We start from the raw sequence: 6,062 nt of genomic DNA, 5'->3' as shown, positions 1-6,062 counted from the left end.
TCCTGGGATAAACCCCACTATGATCCTTTTAATGTGCTGTTGGATTCTGTTTGCTAGTATTTTGTTGAGGATTTTTGCATCTATGTTCATCAGTGATATTGGTTTGTAGATTTCTATTTCTGTAACATCTTTGCCTGGTTTTGGTATCAAGGTGACGGTGGCCTCGTACAATGAGTTTGTGAGTGTTCTTCCCTCTGCTGTATTTTGGAAGAATTTGATAAGGATAGGTGTTAGCTCTTCTCTAAATGTTTGATAGAATTCACGTCTGAAGCCATCTGGTCCTGGGCTTTTGTTTGTTCGAAGATGTTTAATCAGAGTTTCAATTTCAGTGCATGTGATTGGTCTGTTTATATTTTCTCTTTCTTCCTGGCTCAGTCTTGGAAGGTTGCACTTTGCTAAGAATTTGCACATTTCTTCCATGTTGTCCATTTTATTGACATAGAGTTGCTTGCAGTAATCTCTCATGATCCTTTGTATTTCTGTAGTGTCAGTTGTTATTTCTCCTTTTTCATTTCTAATTCTATTGATTTGAGTCTTCTCTCCTTTTTTCTTGATGAGTCTAGCTAATGGTTTATCAATTTTCTTTATCTTCTCAAAGAACCAGCTTTTAGTTTTATTTATTTTTGCTACTGTTTCCTTCATTTCTTTTTCATTTATTTCCTTTCGGACCTTATGATTTTTTCCTTCTGCTAACTTCTGCCCCCAGTGGCTACGGTTAGTTCAGTGGGTTGTGTAGGCTTCCTGGTGGAGGGGACTAGTGCCTGTGTTCTGGTGGATGAGGCTGGATCTTGTCTTTCTGGTGGGCAGGTCCATGGTTGGTGGTGTGTTTTGGGGTGTCTGTGGCCTTATTATTTTAGGCAGCCTCTCTGCTAATGGATGGGGTTATGTTCCTGTCTTGTTAGTTGTTTGTCATAAGGTGTCTAGCACTGTAGCTTGCTGGTCATTGAGTGGAGCTGGTCTTAGCCTTGATGTGGAGATCTCTGGGAAAGCTTTCAACGTTTGATATTATGTGGAGCCAGGAGGTTTCTGGTTGACCAATGTCCTGAACTCAGCTCTCCCACCTCCAAGGCTCAGGCCTTACATCTGGCTGGAGCACCAAGACCATGTCAACCACATGGGTTTGGGGAAGTCTGAGGTCTTCTGCCAGCGTTCAGTAGGTGTTCTGTAGTAGTTGTTCCACATGTAGATGTATTTCTGATGTATTTGTGGGGAGGCAGTTGATCTCCACATCTTACTCCTCCACCATCTTGAAGGTCTCTCTCGTGAGCAAAGATTTTAAACTCTTTTTCTTTTCATAAGTTTCATAGTCTTTGAAAGTTCTTGATTTATGAAAGCTTCTAATTCTAGCCCCACTTTGTATAGGTGCAAAGCCATATCTTGTACTTAACTGTTGGGTATTTAAACTCTAATTCCATATTCTAAAACCTTATATCCTAATTTTCTCCCCACACCATCCTTAGCCACATTGTGTTCGTTTATGCAAAGCACTCACATCAAATTCCCTCCTTTTTGGGGCATGTAAGGATGTCTTTTTTGTCTTTTGTTTACTTTGTAGCTACAGCCACATTTCCTTATATAGGCTGACTAGTAGATTGGACTTTTGCGTATTGTCGCCATCTTAACTCTGAAGCCATGAACGGTTTTATTTCTGTTTTATAATGTTAGATATTATTGAACATTTCATGTCAGCCCAGGGTGCCATCTTTCCAAGTACTGACATTATTATTCTACTATATCATAAATTTTCAGTTTATCTGTTCTTGTTTGGAATAAGGAAAGATTTAAAAATGGGATCCTTAGGATTTTTCTTGAAATCAATTTTTGTCTTATTATTCTCTTTTTTCTATTGTATGCATGAAATATTTGGGCTGATTTTCCTCTATATAGCTACCAATGCTTACTCCAATCCTTATAGATTTTTTATTAAAACTGGATACAAAATAAGATACTCTTTCTACCTCATCTTTTCTTTGGTATAACTGAACACAAACATATGAATCCTTACATGTTAATAATTTTATCAGTTATTATTACAAGGAAATAAAACAGGAATAGTTATATAATAACAGGAGAAATTGACAAAACTTAATATACCCAAAATGTTCTTACAATCATGGTCTCTGACCTCTATTTTCTCACTTCCTTCTCTGATTTCACTTTTGTATTTATTTATAGATGTAGTATTAATAATAGCCCAATCCTTATTTATTCCATGAAATTCCTTCTTCTAAACTTAAAGCCTCAACATTTAAATTTATTTAAGACAGCAGTTTATCCCTTATCTCAGTTGGGTAATTTGGAATTTTAAGAATTCAAAATTAAACCTAAATTTTTATATTAGATATTATTATCTCTTGACACTTTTTCAAAAATTCCTAGAGAGACTGAAAGATAAACCAATCTACATGGACCTTACTTCTGCTAGCAAAAACTTTTCTTAAAAAGTCAGTAAGATAGTAGGCAAGCCATTTCAAAACACATGATCAGAGATATGGGAACATATGTATATGTATAACTGATTCACTTTGTTATAAAGTAGAAACTAACACACCATTGTAAAGCAATTATACTCCAATAAAGATGTAAAAAATAATAATAATAAAAAAACATTAAAAAAAGAAAACAAACACATGATCACTTTTTGGAGTAGGATAAAGCCAGTACCAGAAATTTCCAGAGAGACAAGTAAACCTATCATAAAACTCTTCCAAAATTCTGACCCACAATATAGTGATCTATACAAACCCCTATAGTAACATTTATGCAATTTCCAAAGTTGTCAAAAGTTAGTGTTTAACTACGGCAGGCATTAGGGTTTTAGTCAGTCATGTCCCTAGTCAAGGAGCTCTTAAGAAGTCTTAGATCATACTTGGGTACTGTATCAGCATATTCCTGATTCTATTTTAATTTCATCATAGACACTTTTTTCTTTGCTCATTTTGTTCTTATTCCTGAATTATACTTAGTTCAAAAAAAGCCTTTGTCTAGATTTTACTTTACCTCCTCCAACTCTATCCTCAGCATTCCCAAGTCAGGCTAAGAATACCTGATGCCCTATCTTTTTCAGAACCATGGTTTTGCTGTGCTTCACTTAGCCTCAGACTTCAATCTTCACTATTGTTTACTTTCTACAGCTGCATTTCCTGACATAGGTTGATAGGTTGGGTTTCTGTGTATTGTTCTTGCTTGACTCTGAAACCATGATCCCTTTATGTTTCAAGATTTGAAAACTGTCACCTATATCTAGACAACATCATAATTATTATATTAGTAATAATCATGACAATAGTAATAACTAAAATATACTTTGTCTGCTATGTGCCAGTCAGTATGCTGGATTCTTTGGATGCCTTTTCTCATTTAACCCTCATAAACCTGTGAGTTGTGTATTCTAGTGCTCATTTTCTGTGAGAACGTGCAGTTTCAGACAGTAAGTAGTTTATTTATTTTTTATTTATTTTTTTTTTTGCGGTACGCAGGCCTCCCACCGCTGCAGCCCCTCCCACTGCGGAGCACATGCTCCAGAAACGCAAGCCCAGTGGCCACGGTCTGCAGGCCCAGCCGCTCCATGGCACACAGGAACCTCCTGGACCAGGGCACGAACCAGTGCCCCCTGCCTTGGCAGGCGGACTCTCAACCACTGCACCACCAGGGAAGCCCAGAAAGTAAGTAGTTTAAATAAGGTCATACAGCTAATAACACTGGAAAACAATTGGAATCCAGCTGTTTTGGACTCCAAATCTCAATCATATCACTTTTATCATTTTTCTGCTTGGGTTTTCACCATAAGTGATTTTTTTAAACCTCTAATCATAAACTCACCACTTCACAATCTTGCTTCTGACCATATGTTGGGCATCAAATGTCTTATTTATCAACTAGAGTTACACTGGGAGTTTTTTTCAGTTCTGATGAACATTAGGGAGTCAATGAAATAGCAGGGCCAGAATCCTTATCTTGATTTGTTTTTAAAGTGATTCCTCTTAGCCTAGCTACTGTTTCTGGGGGATAAATTTAGTGAAGTTATGGTATAAGCTCAATGCCATGTTTAAAAATTATAGGATCTTTCTACCAAGAATAGATTTTCTATGCCTTTATTTTCTATGCCATTCTTAAAATAATAAGCAGCCAAAATCTAAAAGAGTGTTCTTAAACTTAGATCTTCACCTAGATCTTAGTCCAAGTGATTAGTCTGCATGCACATTCCCCCATTCTCCCTCATTTTTTTCTTTCCTTAATCCACCCAGAACTAGCCTCTGTCCTCTCTTTTTCAAATCGAAATATCTTTAAGGAGTTTCTTTCATCACTATGTCAGTGGAAGTTCTACCAACTTGCACACTCCCAGATGGCTAAGAGATACTTTCAGATCATTTTAATCATCTGCTTTTCATATCCCCAATGACTCTGAGTTTATAAGAAGATTATTTTTCATGAATTGATTGTGTTAAATATGAAGAAGTTATTATAATTACATTTTTTTTTCTTTTAACCGGTTCTCATAACTATGGCTACATTTAGAATAAAATGATTTGTTTCTATACAGTTTATGCATGAAACCAGGTTAAGGAAGAGAAGGGGAACAGTAATTATTGCCTATTGCAAAATGGAATGATGCTAACACGGTCAAAATAAGATCAGCTTTAGGAGGCATGACTTCAATTCTATTGAATCAATCAGCAAGGGCATGGGTGAATGTAGTCAGTAGTATCTACCACTCAATAAGATTCATATTCAAAGTTCCAATCTCAATGGACTTGAGGATATGGGGAGGGGGAAGGGTAAGCTGTGACAAAGTGAGAGAGTGGCATGGACATATATACACTACCAAACGTAAAATAACTAGCTAGTGGGAAGCAGTCGCATAGCACAGGGAGATCAGCTCGGTGATTTGTGACCACTTAGAGGGGTGGGATAGGGAGGGTGGGAGGGAGGGAGCTGCAAGAGGGAAGAGATATGGGAACACATATATATGTATAACTGATTCACTTTGTTATAAAGCAGAAACTAACACATCATTGTAAAGCAATTATACTCCAATAAAGATGTAAAAAAAAGAGAAAAAAAAGACCAAGCCATGACCAGCTTGGAAATTTCATTCCCCATCTTCATCCCTGAGAGAAGGGAGAGGGGCTGGAAATGGAGTTACCTGCCTACGTGAAGAAACCTCCATAAAATCCCAATAGTGCAGTGTTCTAGAAGCTTCCAGGTGGGTGAACACATCCACACTGGGAGGCGACTGCACTCCAGTCCCATGGGGACAGAAGCTCCTGCGCCTGGAACCCTTCCAGACCTCGCCCTCTGTATCCCTTCATTTGGCTGTTCATCTGTGTACCTTATCATATCTTTTAATAAACTGGTGAATGTAAATGTTAAAAAAAAATGTTCCAATCTCAGACTTTATACTCTGTGATCTGAAATATGCAAATGGAATGGTTTTAGCTTACACTTTATGTGATAAAATGACAAATTCAAGGATATGGCATCATATAAAAGGTCAAAAGTAAAGAACACAATTTTCAAATTAATCAAATTCCTAACAAAATAGAGATTGTTATGATGCATGACATTTTAAATTTTGATAGAGGATAGTTAGATCAAAAATCATTTAAAGGGCTCCCCTGGTGGCGCAATGGTTGAGAGTCCGCCTGCCGAGGCAGGGGACACGGGTTTGTGCCGCGGTCCGGGAGGATCCCACATGCCGCGGAGCGGCTAGTCCCGTGAGCCATGGCTGCTGAGCCTGCGCATCCGGAGCCTGTGCTCCGCAACAGGAGAGGCCACAGCAGTGAGAGGTCCGCGTACCGCAAAAAAAAAAAAAAAAAAAAAAAAAAAAAAATCATTTAAAATAATAGATACAAGACTATTCAATAGTCTGCAACACTATGACTATTGGTAACTAAGGTAGCCAACAAAAAGTTGCAGGAGAAAATTAATTTTATGTAATAGCAGTGTTCAATAAAGATCATTTAATAAGATATTTGTGTTGCAATTTTATAACCAAAGCATTTAAACTTGCTAACTCTCTGTCTCTGACTGTCCTGTCAAAATTTAAATGTCTGAACATT

The sequence above is a fragment of the Neophocaena asiaeorientalis genome, unplaced genomic scaffold, assembly GCF_003031525.2.
Source record: "Neophocaena asiaeorientalis asiaeorientalis breed wild unplaced genomic scaffold, Neophocaena_asiaeorientalis_V1.1 scaffold464, whole genome shotgun sequence".
NCBI classification, from domain to species: domain Eukaryota; kingdom Metazoa; phylum Chordata; class Mammalia; order Artiodactyla; family Phocoenidae; genus Neophocaena; species Neophocaena asiaeorientalis.
This window is presented reverse-complemented; position numbering follows the sequence as displayed.